Source organism: Callithrix jacchus, chromosome 6 (genome assembly GCF_049354715.1).
Source record: "Callithrix jacchus isolate 240 chromosome 6, calJac240_pri, whole genome shotgun sequence".
Lineage (NCBI taxonomy): Eukaryota > Metazoa > Chordata > Mammalia > Primates > Cebidae > Callithrix > Callithrix jacchus.
Window position 1 is genome coordinate 68,656,701 of NC_133507.1, and position 19,995 is coordinate 68,676,695.

The window sequence follows — 19,995 nt, forward strand, 5'->3', positions numbered from 1 at the left end:
ATTGTTGTTTTAATTTGCATTTCCCTGATGACATATGATGTGGAGGATCTTTTCATATGCCTATTTATTTGCCTCTGGTTTTCTTCTTTGGGGTGGTATTTGTAAAGGCCTTTGGCTCGTTTTTTAATCAGGTTGTTCTCCAAATGCTGAGTTTTAAGTGTTCTTTGTATATTTTTGATAGCAGTCCTTTATCAGATATGTCTTTTGCAAAAGTTTTCTCCTTGTCTGTGGCTTGCCTTTTCATTCTCTTGACAGTATCTTTCACAAAGCAGAAATTCTTAATTTTGATAAAGTCCAGTTTATTCAGCACTGCTTGAACAAATTAAATAGGATGCTTCGAAGATTTCTGATTGAGACAGTGGAATTTAGTAATATACTCAGAATTCAAAGCTGAATGCATAGGCATTTTGACATATGGAGGGGCTAAAAACTTTGTATAAGGAAATAAGCTAGATATACACATTTCTTAAATACATATTTTTCTCTCTTTCCACTCCTATGATGTAGTCATAAAGAGAAGTAGCTGCATAATTCCCCATATGTGAAATCTGCATAAATGCCAGTAGAATTATTTTCTAAATAATGCTAAAATAGTATCAAGCATTTTCCATTTCTGATGATTATTTTTTAAGAATTTATATATAATATATTTTATAAAGGTTAGAAATTGAGTTGAGACATTTATTTGAGGAATAATCTTTTTAAATGATGACATAATTTTATTCCAATTTTCTTTCCCTCAAATTATTATATACCTCAAGTTAGTGAGCAGTGATGTGGCATTGGAGGTTTGGTATGGTAGGATAAAAATGGGGAACTGGCCAGGTGTGGTGCTCACACATGTAATCCTAGCACTTTGGGAGACCTAACTGAGAGGATCACTTGAGCTCAGGAGTTTGAGATCAGCCTAGGCAACATTGTAAGACCAGGTCTCTATTAAAAATAATACTAATTAATTAATTAAAAGAAAATGGAATCGCAGGCCTTTTTAATATATTTTGGAATCTGGTCAGGCGCAGTGGCTCACACGTGTAATCTGAGCACTTTGGGAGGCTAAGGTGCGCTGATCACTTGAGGTCAGGAGCTCAAGACGAGCCTGGCCAATGTGGTGAAACCCTGTTTCAACTAAAAATACAAAAATTAGCTGGATATGGTGGTGCACACCTGTAATCCCAGCTATACAGGAGGCTGAGGCGGGAGGATTGCTTGAACCTGGGAGGTAGAGGTTCCAGTCAGCTGGGATTGTGCCACTGCACTCCAGCCTGGGCAACAAAGAGAGACTCTGTCTCAAAAATATTTTAGAACCTAGTTTTAAAACTGCTTAATATTTTATTCAGAGTTCTGAATATAAATCTAGAGACAAAAACCTGCCAATATAAACACTTACTACAACTTGGAATGTCAGGTATGTTCTCAGTCAAATCTTTGATATGAAATATTACTATTAATGGAGTCTGGTTGATTTGTGACTTACGATGACACCTGGACTGCCTGTTTATGTTGCAGACTCTCCAACTAAAATGCCTATGAAAAATCAGAAAAACATGAGAACTCATAATGGCCTCAGAAGGCAGACTGACAACCAGGGCTACTGTGTATGGTTGAGTAGGCTGTGCTCACTTGCCAAGCCTTGCCTCCTTCAACCTGTGTCTTCTCAGAGAGGTGCTTTTTCTAACTCACAGAAAGGTACCGTAAGAGCAGCTGAAACCCTGTTGACAAACACCTTAATTCCAGAATTTGAGAGTATTGCACTTATTGCAAGAACTGTGAAGCTGAAATGAACATGTACTTTTTTGCTGGAAGACAGTAAGGAAGCTACCTGCCTTACGGCCCCTGCTAGTAACTCCACTACTAAGTGTAGACAACTAAGATGTATTTTACATCTCTTTGCCCTAATCTCTCCCTTTAGTACCTCTCTATATGACCCCATTTTTAAGCTATGGCCTGGCGAATACCAGCAATATCCCAAAGGGAGTGGATAGGTGTGATGCTCTGTATCTAAGCTTGTGAAGCTAATAATGAAAGGGGTCGGGCAGACAGAACTAGATGTTTATTTCTCTGGGGTTTAGTTTCTTATATATGATTTTTATCAAAAAAAGACAAATAATAATTTCTTATTAACCAAGAATTCTCCTCTTTACAGTAAAGTAACTAGCTAGTAAAGGTAAGGAGTCTCTCCTCAGCCCAACACCCACAGTGACAAAGTTGATAAATGTCAGCTTCAAGCCAAAAAGTTCGCTGTTGACTGTGCATGTCTATATGTCTTCCAGCTCAACATCTATGCTGAGGAACTAATAGCAATCAGAGAGATAATGAGAAGAGCCAAGAACCAAAATCCACACATTCACGTAGTAAGAGTGATACAAGTCTTGGAACAAGTAAATATAAGAGAAGCAACCCTTTGAAAAGATTATGCTCTCTGAAAGAGAGTCTTTAAAATGCAAAGAAAGTGAATACTTTGGAAAATGATTTGCCGGAAGTGGAAGTATATTGAGAGACTCTGCTTTGTATTTTCTATGCAAAAAGAGATGAAATATAAGCTATTAGACTGAGATAAGGAGGGAACTAAAGACAAGGTGAAATAAAACCAAAGTTGGATAAGTTAAGCGGTAAACAGAACATGCAATGGCAACATTCACATATAATTTGGACATAATCAAAGATGGAATCAATATTACAGAATAATAAATCAATGATTAGAGTGAATGCTTGAAAAACTCTTCCAAACTATGAATGGAAAGTACAAATAGGTGACAACCATTAAGAGAAATGGTGGAAAGATTATGCTCCAACTTCTTCCTGAAGAAGAGATTGGGATAAATAGAACAGAGATGGCAACCACAGATATATCAGTAGCTATCTGAAGTAATACTTTGAACCAATATAATACTTCCTAGAAATGAAAAGGACTCAGTGTGTTTTGAAATACATTAATGACCTATCATGTGAAAAATGTCAATATTAAATGCTCTATCAATTCAATAATTTACTCAGCAAATATTTTGGGAATATTTGTTATATGCTAAGAATTAGGGATAGAAGGATCACTAAGACACAGTCCTAGTGATCCTTAAAAGAACTTGGTGTCTGTAGTGGGTGACATACATACAAGAGTCAGGCAATTATTATACAATGTGGTATTATGATATTACACTAGGGTAATATATGGTACTCTGAGAATACATTGGAAAGGACATAGTCCAGCCTTGAGAAGGAAGGAGAAGGCTTCTGGTATCTAAAGTATGGAAAAAGTTCTACAAGAATCTAGGTGGAAAAAAATAAATTAATTGCAAAGGAAAAAGAAACTAACTTGTCTTCAGCATTAAACTTCAAAAGCTGAATAGAATAACATCTACAGTTGCCTGGCAAAGATTTGACTTATAGAATCTGTCTACTCAAGTTATCATTCATTCAAGAAAAGGAAAACAAAGACATTCTCAGATACCTCAAGGTTCAAAATCATACCACCCATTTTCTGAAACAATTGAAAATATACTTCCCTTAAGAAGGAGTCAAAATTAAAAACTCAAGAAAGGTGAAATTCTGATATAAAATAAATATTCAAAAAAAATTGAAATAATTTAAACATAGATCAAGTAAAAACATGTTGCAATTACAAAACAATGAGAAAATGTAATTTTTGACACATAAGATACAAATTATTACCTAATAAATAATTTGATAATAATAATAGTATGGTCACAATTTCCTGATTACAGCAACAAATATGCAGGTGGGTGGGATGGAGGTGGCAGGAAGTAATTGTGTTCTGCTATTTTACTCATTTTCTCATCTACATATAGAAATAAGAAAATGATAGAATCTCATTCTAAGTATAATAATTGAAGATGTATCATTTTAGTTGTTTTAACATGAAGATAAATAACTACAAGTAGAATTTAAAAGGACACTTGTTTCTGGCCAGGCGGGGTGGTTCATGCCTGTAATCCCAGCACTTTGAGAGGCTGAGGCAGGCGGATCACTTGAGGCCAGGAGTTTGAGACCAGCCTGGCCAACATGGCAAAACCCCATCTTTACTAAAAATACAAAAATTAGCCAGGTGTCATGGTACACACCTGTAATCCCAGCTACTCAGGAGGCTGAGAGACAAGCATCATTTGAACCCAGGAGGCAGAGGTTGCAGTGAGCTGAGATGGCACCACTGCACTCCAGCCTGGGCAACAGAGTGAGACTGTCTAAAAAAAAAAAGTATATGTTTAATTTTTATGTTAATAGAGGAAGACAGAAATGAAAACACTGTCTACATAATAAAAATTTAAAAGTCAATTCCCAACTTTCAATCATTCACCCAATCAGGTATATCACGTGAATGATCCTCTGCAGTATTTCTTGCACACTTACACTCTGTGTTCCCATTGCCACTCTCTATCTTCATTCATACCCTTTGTTCAAGCCACCATCAACTCATAGTTACCATGCTAGACTCCTAATTGTTAGCCTCACTTTCTCCTTTGTCGGATTCTATGTTGTTATGTTTCTTTACCATGTACAACCATCAAATGTCTTCCCCCCCACCTTTAGGATAAAACCCAAACTCTTACTCCTGGAATGAGGTGTCTTCCTAACTCTCCAGACTTACATCCCGTTTCTTCTTCCTGGTGATTTTGGGCCTCTTTTAATACCGCAAATGATACCTGTTTTGTCCTTTCAGGTATTTGCTGCTTTCCTCAGCCTAGAACATGTTTCCCTCATATTTAACCTGGTCTGTTGAGGCCTCTGCTGAAGGATATGATTCTAAGCTAGGCCACACTTGATTTCCTTTTCAGGTTAAGACTGTGGGCTCAGTTACGGGCTCCTGTTTCACCCTGTCCTTTCCCCTTTATGACATGCATTATGCTTGAAATTTCAAGATACATATTTGGATGTTTTTAAGGTTAGGATGGTCTAATTGACTGATATTAAAGAAACTTACACTCACTAGGTAGAGTCCTAGGTTATCATTGCCTTCACAAAGGCAAGCTGCAGCTGAGAGAAGCTAAAGCATGATGATTGTAAGTAACAGTTCTGTGTTAAAGTTGGCTCATTCATATGTTGGTATTGCCATTAACTAATCATATGACTTTACTAATCCTGTGCCTCAGTTTCTTCTACTGTCAAAGGTTGAGTGTACTTGTACAATAAAATCATAAGTGAATAAAACCTAGCCTACAGGAGGACTGCGGTAAATCCTTAGACACTGGGTAATATAGACAATTCCTATAACTTAGTAGGTGGTTCTACATGCCATGCAGTTGATTTTTTTTTTTTTTTTGAGACAGGGTCTTGCTCTGTCACCAAGGCTGGAGTGCAGTGGCATGATCTTGGGTCATTTCCAGCCTTGACTTCCTGGGTTCATGTGATTCTTCCACCTTATCCTCCTGAGTAGCTGGGAGAGACTATAGGCATGCATCAACCATCATGCCTGGTTAATTTTTGTATTCTTTGAATATACAGAGTTTCACCATGTTTCCAAGGCTGGTATTAAACTTCTGAGCTCAAGTGATCCACCTGCCTCTGCTTCCCAAAGTATTGGGATTACAGTTGTGAATTGGAATCACACCTAGCCTGATTTTTAATTTAAACAGTCATAATTATCACTTAAAATATCTTTAAAAGTTCATACTGAGAAGGTCTATATATTGGACTTACTAGAAAAAGACTTTCAATCAGTTGCCTTAAATATGCCCAAAGAGCTAAAGAAAACCATGGACAAAGAACTAAAAGAAATCAAGAAAATAATTTATGAACAAAAGGAGAATTTAAAGAAAGTGATATAAATTATAAAACAGAACCAAATAGAAATTTGGAGCTGAATGGTACAATAACAAATAGAAAATTAATTATAGGGGTTCAATAGCAGATTTCAGCAAGCAGAAGAAAGAGTCAGAGACTGTGATAAGATAGTTAATACCAAGCTTACCAACTATGCATTGTGGGAGTCTTGAAGGAGAAGTGACAGAACTGAAGCAGAAAAAATATTTTAAGAAACAATGTCTGAAAATTTCCCAATTTGATAAAAATCTGAACCAGCTTATTGAAGTTGTTTAATTAACTCAAAGTAGAATGAACTCAAAGAAATCCACATTGAGGCACATTATAATCAAACTATCCTTTAGCTCTTTGGGCATATTTAAGACAATTGACTGAAAGTCTTTTTCCAGTAAGCCTAATATCTAGACCTTCTCAGTGTGAGCTTTTAAAGACATTTTAAGTGATAATTATGACTATTTGTTTAAATTAAAAATCAACTGCATGTAGAATCACCCACTAAATGACAGGAATTATTTGTATTGCCTAATATTTCTTGAGGTCCGTCTGTAGGCCAGATCTTGTTCGCATATTATTTCATTGTGCAGATACTCTCAACTTTTTAGGCAATTTTTGAATTGAGGACAAAAAGAGAATATGGAAGGCATCAAGAAAGAAGTGACACATTATGTACAAGGGATCATCAATAAGGTTAACAGCCAATTTTGCATTGAGACTATTAAGGGCAGAAAACAGTAGAACGGCATATATAAAGGGCTAGAAAAAAGTGTAAAGCAATAATTCTATATCTGGCAAGACTATCCTTCGAAAATAAAAAAGAAATTAAGACATTTTGAGATAAACGAAAGCAGAAGGAGCTTGTTAGTAGAATTACCCTAAATAAATGATAAAGGGAGTCTCTCAGACTGACTACTAGGAGATAATTTGAGGTCATACAAAGAAATAAAGAACTTCAATAAAGACAACTACATAGGTAAATGTATTACAGCTAGGATAATTATATTTTGGTTTGTCACTCCTCTTTTTATTTCCTACATGATTTAAAAGACAAATGTTTAAAAATAATTATAAATCTTCCACACAACTTATAAAGCTATAATTTTTAACAATAACACATAAGGGGTGATTAAACTACATATTATTAGGGTTTTTATATGTTACTGAAACTAAGTTGGTATGAATTCAAATTAAGTTGTTATAAATTTAGGTTGTTAATTGTAATTCACATGGTAATGACTAAGAAAATATTTTTTTAAATCACAAAAGAAAAAGAGAAGGGAATAAAATGGCATACCATGAAGAATAAGCTAAATACAAAATAAGACGGTATTGGAGGATATGAAGAATAGAAAAATGGCATAGAACATATAGAAATCAAATAGCAAAATGGCAGAAGACCCTCCTTATCAGTAATTACTCTAAATATAGATGGATTAACCTCTTCAAGAGGCAGAGCTTGGCAGAATGGATAATACAGCATGATCAAATGATTAAATAATATGCTATCTGTGTAGGACTTACTTTAGCTGCAAAGACTAATTGGTTAAAGTGAAATTATGGAAAAATATTTTTCATGCAGATAGTAACCAAAAGAGCAATGACATGACTATATTAATATTAAAGAAAATAGACTTTAAGTAAAAAAAAAAAAAAAACAGTTACAGGAGACAAAGAAGGATATTATATATTGACAAAAAATTCATCCAGAAGATATAGCAATTATACATATATATCCATCAAAGAACAGGGCCCCAAAATATATGAAAGAAACATTGACAGACTTGAAGGGAGAAATAGACAATACTACCATAGTCACTGGAGACTACATTATGCCACTTTTAATAATAAATAGAAAAACAGAAGATCCAAAAGAAAATAGGTAACCTCAACAATGGTATAAACCAACTAGACCTAGCAGACATATAGAGCACTCCACCTACAGAGTGGAAAGAAGAGCAGTATGGTGTGGTGGCCCACCTGAAAGACACATGGCTCAGGGGAGCCCCTAGCCCCCAGCCAAGGGAGGTAGTGAGTGAGTGTGCTACCCAGCCTGGGAAACCATGTTTTATTCACGGAACTGTGCAACCCATAAATCAGAAGATCTCACTTGTGAGCCCATACCACCAGGGGCCTAGGGTCCCAACCATGGAGTTGCACAGATTCTCAACAGCCACTCAGCTAGAATCTGCTTAAGCCTGCTGAGTTCCCATGGGGAGGGGCAACCAGCACCACAGTTGGGGGTGCCTGTCTAAGCTGTTTGAGCTCCTTAGAGGAGGGGTGGAGACCAACACTGGGACTGATAGCCATCTAACACATTAAGCTCCCAGGGTGGGGGAAGGGTGGCAGCCATCTCTATAGCTCCAAGCTGCACTTTTCCCCTGCTGGAGTCAGGGAGGCTGGATGGCTTGGTCCCAAGTGGTATCTCCCAGAGCCCAACACACCAGCTGTGGCAGACTGCAGCCAGACCCGCTTCAGGCCTGACCCTGACCCATTCCTCCTCACTGGGTGGGGCCTCCCTCCAGTAACCAGAGGGCTCAGGGACAGAACTCTGATTTCCCTGGGGCTGAGCCCCTAGGGAGAGGGGTACGTGCAGTCTCCATGGACCAGCAGACTTAGTCTTTCCTCCTGCTAGTTCTGAGGAATCCAGGCAGCCCAGATGAGTGGGTTTATCTCCAGCAAAGCACACCCTCTCCACCAAGGGACAAAGTGCTTCATTAAATGATTCTTGTTCCTTATGCCACCCAACTGGGTAAGATCCTCTAATAGGGGTTATCAGACACCCTATATAGAAGCATTCTTACAGAATCTGGTTGATGCCCCTTGAGGTCAGAGATCCAAGAGGAAGGAGTAGGCACCCATCTTTGCTGTTCTCCAGCCTCCTTGAGTGACATCTGCAGGTATGGGAGCAAACACCAGATAAATAAGGCCTGAACTGAACTCCCAGAAAACCACAGCAGCCCTTTAAAAGAGGGACCTGACCTTTGAAAGAAAAACAAACAAACAGTAACAACAGCAGCATCAACAAAAAAATCCCCCACAAATACCCCATCCAAGGCTCAACAGCCTCAAAGAAAAAAAATAGACAAACTCATGAAGATGAGAAAGAACCAACAGAAAAACTCTGAAAATGTAAAAGGTCAGAGTGCCTCTTCTCCAAATGATCACAGTGCCTTTCCAGCAAGGGGGCAGAACTGGATGGAGGATGAGATGAATGAACTGACAGAAGTAGGCTTCAGAAGGTGGGTAATAATGAACTCCACTGAGCTAAAAGAGTGTGTTCTAACCCAATGCAAAGAAGCTAAGAACCTTGATAAAAGGTTTCAGGAGCTGCTAATTAGAATAAACAGTTTAGAGAGGAACACAAATTACCTGATGGAGCTGAAAAACACAGTGCAAGAACTTCATGAAGCATACACAAGTATTAATAGCTGGATCGACCAAGTGAAAGGATATCAGAGTATGAAAACCATCTTGCTGAAATAAGACATGATTAGAGAAAAAAGAATGAAAAGAAAGGAACAAAACCTGTGAGAAATATGGGACTATGTAAAAACACTGAACCTACAATTGATTGGAGTACCTGAAAGAGACAGGGAGAATGGAACCAAGTTGGAAAACACACTTCAGGATATTATCCAGGAGAACTTCCCCAATTTAGCAAGTCAAGCCAACATTCAAATTCAGGAAATACAGAGAACATCACTAAGATACTCCTCTAGAAGAACAACCACAATACACATAATTATCAGATTCTCCAAGGTTGAAATAAAGAAAAAAATGTTAAGGGCAGCTGGGGAGTAAGGCCAGGTCACCTACAAAGGGAAGCTCATCAGACTAACAGCAGACCTCTCAGTAGAAACCCTGCAAGCCAGAAGAGAGTGGAGGCCAATATTCAACATTCTCAAAGCAAAGAATTTTCAACTCAAAATTTCATATCCAGCCAAACTAAGCTTCAAAGTGAAGGAGAAATAAAATCCTTTCCAGACAACCAAATGCTGAGGAATTTCATCACTACCTGGCCTGCCCTGCAAGAACTCCTGAAGGAAGTACTAATTATGCAAAGGAAAAACTGGTACCAGCCATTGCAAAAACACACAAAATATAAACCTCAACAAAGACTAATAACACTATGAAAAAACTGCATCAACTAGTGTGCAGAATAACCAGATAGCATCAAGATGACAGGATTAAATTCACATATAACAATATTAACTTTAAATGTAAATAGGCTAAATGTCCCAATTAAAAGACACAGACTGGCAAATTGGATAAAGAGTCAAGACCCATGGGTGTGTTGAATTCAGGAGACCAATCTCACGTGCAAAGACACACATAAGCTCAAAATAAAGGGATGGAAGAAAATTTACCAAACAAATGGAAAGAAATAAAAAAGAAGCAGGGGTTGCAATCCTAGTCTCTGACAAAAGAGACTTTAAACCAACAAAGATAAAAAAAAGACAAAGAAGGGCATTACATAATGGTAAAGGGATCAATGCAATAGGAAGAACTATCTTCAATATATGTGCACTCAATACAAGAGCACCCAGATTCATAAAACAAGTTCTTAGAGACCTACAGAGACTTAGACTCCCACACAATAATAGTGTGAGACTTTCACATTCCACTGTCAACTTAGATCAATGAGGCAGAAAATTAACAAGGATATTCAAGACTTGAGCTCAGCTCTGGATCAAGTGGATCTAATAGACATATACAGAACTCTCCACCTCAAATCAACAGAATATACATTCTTCTTCTTAGTACTGCATGGCTCTTATTCTAAAATTGACCACCTAATTGGAAGTAAAACACTCCTCAGAAAATGTGAAAGAACTGAAATGATAACAAACTGAAATTATAGCCATTGTGCAATCAAATTAGACCTCAGGATTAAGAAACTAACTCGAAACCACACAACTACATGGAAATTGAACAACCTGCTCCTGAATGACTCCTGGGTAAATAATGAAATTAAGGCAGAAATCAAGAAGTTCTTTGAAACCAATAAGAACAAAGAGACAACATAAAATCTCTTGGGCACAACTAAAGCAGTGTTAAGAAGGAAATTTATAGAACTAAATGCCCACATCAGAAAGCTAGAAAGATCTCAAACCGACACCCTAACATCACAATTAAAAGAGCTAGAGTGGCAAGAGCAAACAAATTCAAAACCTAGCAGAAGACAAGAAATAACTAAATTCAGAGCAGAACTGAAGGAGATAGAAACACAAAACAATCCTTCAAAAACTCAATGAATCCAGGAGCTGGTTTTTTGAAAAAATTAACAAAATAGATGGATAGCTAGACTAATAAAATGGAGGTATAGCTAGATTAATTAAAAAGAAATGAGACTGGGTGTGGTGATAACCAGGTAAAGAGATCAAGATCATCCTGGCCAACATGGTGAAACACTGTCTCTACTAAAAAAAAAAAAAAAAAAAAAAAAAAATTAGCTGAGTGTGGTGGCACATACCTGTAGTCCCAGCTACTCAGGAGGCTGAGGCAGGAGAATTGCTTGAACCCGGGGGGTAGAGGTTGCAGTGAACCAACATTGCACCACTGCACTTCAGTCTGGTGACAGAGTGAGACTCTGTCTCAAAAAAAAAAAAAAAAAAAGACAAGAAAAGAAACGAGAGAAGAATCAAACTCAATAAAAATGATAAAGGGAATATCACCTCTGACTTCACAGAAATACAAACTACTATCACTGAATACTATAAACACCTCTATGCAAATAAACTAGAAAATCTAGAAGAAATGGATAAATTCCTGGATACATACACCTTCCCAAGGCTAAACCAGAAGGCAGTTGAATCCTTGAATAGACCAATAACAAGTTCTGAAATTGAGGAAGTAATTAAGAGCCTACCAACCAAAAAAAGTCCAGGACCAGTTGGATTCATGGCTGAATTCTACCAGAGTTACAAAGAAGAGCTGGCACCATTCCTGAAACTAGTCAAACAATTGAGAAGGAGGAACTCCTCCCTAACTCATTTTATGAGGCCCGTATCATCCTGATAACAAAACCTGTCAGAGAGACAACAAAAAAAGAAACTTCAGGCCAATATTCCTGATGAACATCGATGCAAAAAGTCTCAATAAAATACTGGCAAACTGAATCCAGCAGCACATCAAAAAGCTTATTTACCACGATCAAGTCGACTTCATCCCTGGGATGCAAGACTGGTTCAACACACACAAATCAATCAATGTAATCCATCACATAAACAGAACCAATGACAAAAACCACATGATTATATAAATAGATGCAGAAAAGGCCTTCAATAAAATTCAAAATTCCTTCATGTTAAAAACTCTCAATAAACTAGGTGTTGATGGAACATATCTCAAAACAATAAGAGCTATTTATGACAAACCCACAGCCAATATCATATTGAATGGACAAAAACTGTAGGCATTTCCTATGAAAACCATCACAAGACAAGGATGCCCTCTCTCACCACTCCTATTCAAAATAGTATTGGAAGTTCTGGCCAGGGCAATCAGGCAAGAGAAAGAAAAAAATAGTATTCAAATAGGAAGAGAAGAAGTCAAATTATCTCTGTTTGTAGACAATATGAGTCTATATTTAGAAAACCCCATAATCTCATCCCAAAACTCTTTAAGCTAATAAGCAACTTCAGCAAAGTCTCAAGATACAATATCAATGTGCAAAAATCACAGGCATTCTTATACTCCAACAATAGACAGGCAGAGAGCCAAATCATGAATGAAGTCTTATTCACGATTGCTACAAAGAGAACAAAATACCTAGGAATACAGCTAACAAGGGATGTGAAGGACCTCTTTAAGGAGTACTTCGAACCATTGCTCAAGGAAATAAGAGAGGATACAAACAAATGGGAAAACATTCTGTGCTCATGGATAAGAAGAATCAACATGGTGAAAATGACCGTACTGCCTAAAGTAATTTATAGATTAATATTATTCCCATCAAACTACCATTGACATTTTTTTTACAGAATTAGAAAAAACTACTTTATATTTCATATAGAAACCCAAAAAGAGCCCATATAGCTAAAACAATTCTAAGCAAAAAGAACAAAGCTAGAGGCATCACACTACCTGACTTCAAAATATACTATAAGGCTACAGTCACCAAAACAGGTTGGTACTGGTACCAAAACAGACACATAGACCAATGGAGCATAATAGAGACCTCAGAAATAACACCACACATCTACAACCATCTGATGTTTGACAAAGCAGATGGAAACAAGCAATGGGGAAAGGATTCCCTATTTAATAAATGGTGCTGGGAAAACTGGCAAGCCATGTGCAGAAAACTGAAACTGGATCTCTTCTTTATACCTTATGCAAAAATTAACTCAAGTTGGATTAAAGACTTGAATGTAAATCCAACACCATAAAAACTCTAGAATAAAACCTAGGCAAGACCATTCAGGGCAAAGACTTCATGACAAAAATCTCAAAAGTAATTGAAACAAAAGCCAAAATTGACAAATTGGGATCTAATTAAACTAAAGAGTTTCTTCACAGCAAAAGAAACTATCATCAGAGTGAGCAGGCAACCTACAGAATGGGAGAACATTTTTGCAATCTACCTGTCCGACAAAGACCTAATGCCCAGAATCTACTAGGAACTTAAACAGATTTAAAAAACCAACAAACAAAAAGCAACCCCATCAAGGAGTGGGCGAAGGATACAAATAGACACTTCTCAAAAGAAGACATTTATGTGGTCAACAAACATATGAAAAAAAGCTCAACATCACTGATCATTAGAGAAATGCAAATCAAAACTACAATGAGATACCATCTCACGCCAGTCAAAAGGTGATTTTTAACAAGAAACAATAGATGCTGATGAGGCTGTGGAGAAATCCGAATGCTTTTACACTGTTAGTGGAATGTAAATTAGTTCAACTGTTTGTGGAAGACAGTGTGGTGATTCCTCAAGGATCTGGAACCAGAAATACCATTTGACCCAGCAATCCTATTAATGAGTATATACCCAAAGGAATATAAATCATTCTGCTATAAAGACAGATGCACAGATATGTTTAGTGCAGCACTATTTACAATAGCAAAGACATGGAACCAACCCAAATATCCATCAATGATAGACTGGATAAAGAAAATGTGGTACATATACACCTGGAATACTATGCAGCCATAAAAAGGAATGAGATCATGACCTTTGCAGGGACATAGATCAAGCTGAAAACCATCATCCTTAGCAAACTAACACAGGAACAGGAAACCAAATACCACATGTTCTTACTCAGAAGTGCGAGTAGAACAATGAGAACACATGGACGCAGAAAGGGGGAACGGGCGCGGTGGCTCAAGCCTGTAATCCCAGCACTTTGGGAGGCCGAGGCGGGTGGATCACGAGGTCGGCAGATCGAGACCATCCTGGTCAACATGGTGAAACCCCGTCTCTACTAAAAATTACAAAAAATTAGCTGGGCACAGTGGCGTGTGCCTGTAATCCCAGCTACTCAGGAGGCTGAGGCAGGAGAATTGCCTGAACCCAGCGGGTGGAGGTTGCGGTGAGCCGAGATCGCGCCATTGCACTCCAGCCTGGGTAACAAGAGCGAAACTCCATCTCAAAAAAAAAAAAAAAGAAAGGGGGAACAACAGTCAGGGGTTGAGGGGTGAGGGGAGGGAGGAATAAGTAGTTAATACATGCAAGCTTAAAACCTAGATGATAGGTTGGTAAGTGCAGCAAACCACCATGGCACACGTATACACATGTAACAACCTATATGCTCTGCTCTTGTATCCTGGAACTTAAAGTAAAATAATAAAGAAAATAAAGTCAGACTGTATGGTTTCACTTAAGTGAAATATTCAGAATAGATGCATGCAGAGACAGAATGCAGATTTGTGGTTGCCAGGGGTTGAGGGGAGTGAGAAATGCAGAACAACTGCTTCATAGTACAGTTTCCCTTTGGGTTGGTAAAAAATTTTGAAACTAGATAGAGGTGGTGGTTATACAACATTGTTAGAGTACTAAATGACACTGAATTGTTCATTTTAAAATGATTAGGTTTGTGTTATGAGAATTTCACCTCAGTTTTTAAAAAGGGAAAAAATAAGAAAATCTAAATAAACTATGGACATGAGTTAATAATAATGTACCCATATTGGTTCCTAAATTGAAAGAATTGCACCATATTAATGCAAGTTGTCAATAATAGGGAATACTGTGAGTGGTAGGGGAAGGCAGGGGTGGTATATGTGAACTCTCTGCAGTGTTCACTTGATTTTTCTCTAAATCTAAAATGGTTTTAAAAAAGATAGACTATTCATTAAAAAAAAAACACAACACTTTACTGTCCTAAATAACTCAGATCAAAGGGGAAAAAAAACTTCAATTAAAAACTGTAAAACAGTGAAAAACGCGAAAGCAGTATATCAGAAGTTGTAAGATGTTAAAATAGAAATAAAAAACTCCTAGCCTTAAATATTTTCATTACGAAAGAAAAAGAATAAATGAACTAAGAATTCAACTCACAAACTTAGAAAAGTAAAATAGTCTAACGAAGACATTGAGAAAATATTAACAAAGATAAAGCAAAAACAGTTTTACAAAGAGCTAACTATAGAAGCAATAGATCCAAGAGATTGGTTCTGTGACATGTCCAATCAGAAGAAAAAAAGAGAAAAAATAAATGGACAAAATGAGTCATGAAAAAGGTTTACCCACATAGTTTTGGAGATGGTTTAAAAAGTTCAAGAGAAAACCATGTGTGCCAATATAATTGAAAAATTTTTTTAAAGCACCATTTCTAAGCAAAAACAAATAAACTAACCTGCATGAAAAAAATAGCATAAACTCAAAGTAGATCAATAACAATAGAAGACATTGTAAAAACATTTAAAGAATTATTTTCAAAGGGGATGCCAAGGCCCAACAGTATTATGGATTTGTTATTTAAACATTTCAAGGAACAGATAACTCCTATTGAATTTGTTTTAGAACCTGGAACATTTTGGTATTTTTATCATTTTGCTTTATTAAGCTAGTCTCACTTTGATACTGAAACCTACCAGTGATATGTTCTAGAAAATAAAAATGCAGACTAATTTTTAGACTTATGAGTACAAAAATAAAAATACAGACTAAATTTCTAATTGTGAATATGACTATTAGAAATTCTCAGCAAATTTCAAACATTTCTCTTTAGCATACATTTTCTTATTATAACTTGGATATAAGATTAATCGATTTGGACACACATTTTGCTTACCACAGTTATAACTGAATTGCAGTCTGCAGCTAGCACTGTCATCATAGGAAGAAGGCTTTTTGCACAAAGCATAGGAACAGCTGCTTGTTTATCTGGTTGCTCTGCCTGGATAGGGTTCTTTGGCTTATGTCACATTGTTTTCATTCTTTTTCTGTTAGTTTGAGTTGTGAACAGAATTGTGAAGCCAAAATAATAGAGAAGAGGTGTCTAAGCATGTGGATTGAAAAGAAAAAGAGGAAATGTGTAGGTTTGGTTGGCTTCTTTTAAACTACCAATTTATTATTTTAATCAAAGCAACAACAAAACGTAGTTTATAACTATGAACCTACCTTCATTACCAAAGCAATCATTTTTATAACATGATTTTTGATGACATGGAGTTTTAAAAAATGCAATGACTGCCTTGTGTAACAACAGAGCACTATACAGTTTGAAGTAGAAAAACCATACGGTTGTTGCTAACGATACCAAAAAGACATTGAGTATAGTTTAACATGAAGTCTTTCTTTTTTTTTTTTAAGTAAGCCTCTAGTAAACAAAGTACTTGGCAATTACTTGGTTTTTATGATAAATATACTTATCTCAAACCAACAGCCAACCTCATTCTTAATGTTAACCATTAGGGAAATTCCCACTGAGATCAGAAACAAGACAAGGTTGACTGCTCTCTTCTCTGTCATTAAACACTGTCCCAGAAATTCTGGCCAATGTGGTGAGGCTAAAAAGGGATAATACATAATCATATTTTTTTCTGTCTAGGCATCACATGTGAATTCCTAAAATAATTTAGAACAAATGAGGGAAATAAAATGGTTAGATGGAAGGTAAAATTGTGAAATTAAGAAGCCAGCAATAATTAGTTAGAAAATATAGTGGAATTAATATCCCTATCAAGTACCTTTACTACATACACAAGAAGACAAACAAAATATATTGGAATACATTTAATAATAAATAAAGAAATTTTATGTTTATTGAGACCTTAACACATTAGAAACATATTAATAGAATATTCAGACAGGAAGTTTCTGTGCTGTAAGGATGATCACTTTTCTCAAATTCGTGTATAAGTTTCATGAAATTCTAATCAGAACTTTTTCAGGGGAGCTTTATTTATTTTGAATCATCTACTTAGTTATCTCTGTTATGGTCAGAAGTGTTTAAAAGAAATAACTACAGACATTGCTCTAGGGCCCCAGTTGGCTGCTGGGCTGGAACATCAGGCAGGTTGGACTGGGTATGCAACCCCACATCTTCTTCTGGCTCTGAGGCTAATGCCTGGAGGCACACTAGTGTGCTTACCTGTGTGTGTGTGTGGAAGTGTACCCTGGAGGGAGTGAGGAGATGGGAGTGGGTAAGTGAGAAGAAAGACCTAAGCTTCTAAAAATGACCTAGTTGCTGTGTGAACATGGCCAAGTCATCTTCCTTTTTCTATCATAAGAATCTCCATCTTTTGGGATATGACATCTCCCAAATATTATTTTAATATCATAAGAAGGCAGGCCAGTAGTAACAGAAAGCCATGGATAAAGAGGTGATATGAATTTATATTTAAGCACTGGTTCTGCCACTTACAAGCTTGAAGATCCTATGACTCTTTTCCTCCAGCAGGCACTCAACAAATGACAGCTATTATAATAATATAACAATAGTGATAAAAATTCTTGACTTTTAATCTTTTTGAGCGGTCATTTTTCCTATGATTATTCTTAAGAAAATAATTTAAATATTATGTGATATTTAATATTCATTTTTGGTTGTGAAACTATAAAGGCTAATTAGTAATAGAATAAGACTAGATTACTATAACTGTGTAAGTTTAAATGGTCCAAGGAGATGCACTGTCATAAGATTAATACTTTAGTGTAATAAAATATTCACTATCATGGGCTTTATATGAGAGGAGAAAAATACTAAACTTGAGTTAATCTTTTTTTTTTTGAGACAGAGTTTTGCTCTTGCTGCCCAGGCAATGGTGCCATCTCCGCTTACTGCAACCTCCACCTCCTGGGTTCAAATTATTCTCCTGCCTCAGACTCCCGAGTAGCTGGGATTACAGGCATGTGCCACCACGCTTGGATAATTTTTGTATTTTAGTAGAGATGGGGTTTCACCATGTTGGCTAGGCTGGTCTCCAACTCCTGACCTCAGGTGATCTGCTGGCCCCAGCTTCCCAAAGTGCTGGGATTACGGGAGTGAGCCACTGTGCCCAACCTCGAGTTAATGTTTGAATAGACACGCTGGATTTGGCCAGAATTGATTTTTTAAAATATAACGAAAAAAAACTATGAATATACTTATTTACTTTTCAGGCTGGTAAGTTATAAACAACTGAAGCCAAATACCTTTTCAGTCTTACATTATGTTATAAAAATCATTCGTTGGAGAAGGCTTTTATTCCAGATATAAACTTAAAAAATCATTCAGGTAGAGATATAAATTATGTTTTAAAAGTTAGAAAGAAAATTTTAAAAATTTAAATTTTCCTTGGTCTTGGCTAGGGACCCTTTTATTTATTTATTTATTTTTTAAAAAGAGATGGGGTCTCACTATGTTGCCCAAGCTAGTCTCAAACTTCTGGGCTCAAGTGATCCTCCCACCTCAGCCTCCCAAAGTGCTGGGTTACAGGTATAAGCCACCATCTCTGGCCATTTTTTAAAGGCCAAATTTCTAACTGTGACATCGTACAAAGGCATTATTGAATAATGTCATAAATTACATAGTAAAAGTAAGAGGGTAACAAATCTGCAACACTTCAGTTTAAGACATCCAGGCCACCTTGCTAGATTGAGAATTAGTAGGAACTATTGAAATTTGATTACCTCTTTTCCCGGTTACAAGTCTTCCTTTGCAGACTATTCCTTTGTAAAGTTGTAGGCAGTTATACAGTTCGAAAACATTTTCCACAGGCTCTATCAATGCTGCTCAAACTGTCCAGAGCTCTCCCTTATGTCGAAGTGGGAACTTCCACTGAGAAATCCCCCAACTTGAAGACTTCCTTATTTGTAGCTAGCAACAGCCAATCATGGCACAATATTGAAATGAAGCAAAAACGATCAGAAAATATTCTGTAAACCAGTCATGACTGTAGCTCTGACTTCCTTTTGAAGCAAGTATACTTTATATGAATAGTTAAGGCATTTTAACAACAAAAAAATACAACCCCAGGAATTGTAAATGCAAAAATATTTTTGGATTAAGCATTTTATGTAAGAAAATTTAAAAGTTCAGTTTATTTGATAAGTGGCTTTTTAGCCTTCAACAAGTCACTTTTTGACCTAAGAAACATATTTATAAACAGCAGGTTAAAAACCAAATCTACTATAGTTGTCTTTGCTTCTTGGTCTACAGAAGTCACTTGGAAGAAGCTTAGTGGTAATAAGGTTTAAGCTCATTTGCAGAGCCTGAGCTTAGGCACTCAGAAGAGAAGTGAAGCAAACAAGGCTATGAAGATAGCTTTTCTGCATTGAGAACTAAGGTTCACTGTTCATGGGATAAATGTGTGTTCTAGCAAATTCAGGAAATGCTTTACACATACATGTATTTCTCTTTGGCTACTTGGAGCAAAACACCACATTTTACATGCAAACGGAAGACAGCATGTGCACCACGTTTTTCTTTGATATAAAATTTTAGAGCTGGAAATGTCCTTAGACAACATCTGTTCTATTTCCTTTTTATTACAGATGAGGGAAACAGGAGGTAAATGCTCAATGTCACAAGTAAAGTGAGAAGCAGTGCTCAGATTAAAATCTGACTCCTTTGAATCCAAGTGGATTTCTTTTTTAACTGCACTATACTCCTGGCATATAAAGTTATTCAGCTGGAAAAAAAACCTGTCTCAATTAAGCAGCCTCCTTTTTCAGCTCCTGCATTTTACAGATAAGTCTGAGGCCTTACCTGAAGCTTGACAGTAAAAGGTCTAGAATTTAGAACTTCCGATTCTTAGTCTAGTTTCTTTTCCATTTTGAAACACTGCCCTCTC

At 36.6% G+C, this 19,995-nt stretch overlaps 1 protein-coding gene across 2 annotated transcripts in view; it reads right to left on the reverse strand.

The window, feature by feature from the left end:
* Positions 1-18,969, reverse strand: part of TANK (TRAF family member associated NFKB activator) — a 109,338-nt gene extending 90,369 nt beyond the window's left edge. For both annotated transcript variants that reach the window (XM_008998812.4, XM_008998806.5), the window contains exon 1: positions 18,833-18,969. The gene's annotated coding sequence lies outside the window, so the exon portion shown is untranslated. The remainder of the gene's footprint in view (positions 1-18,832) is intronic.
* Between the last annotated feature and the right edge of the window lie 1,026 nt (positions 18,970-19,995).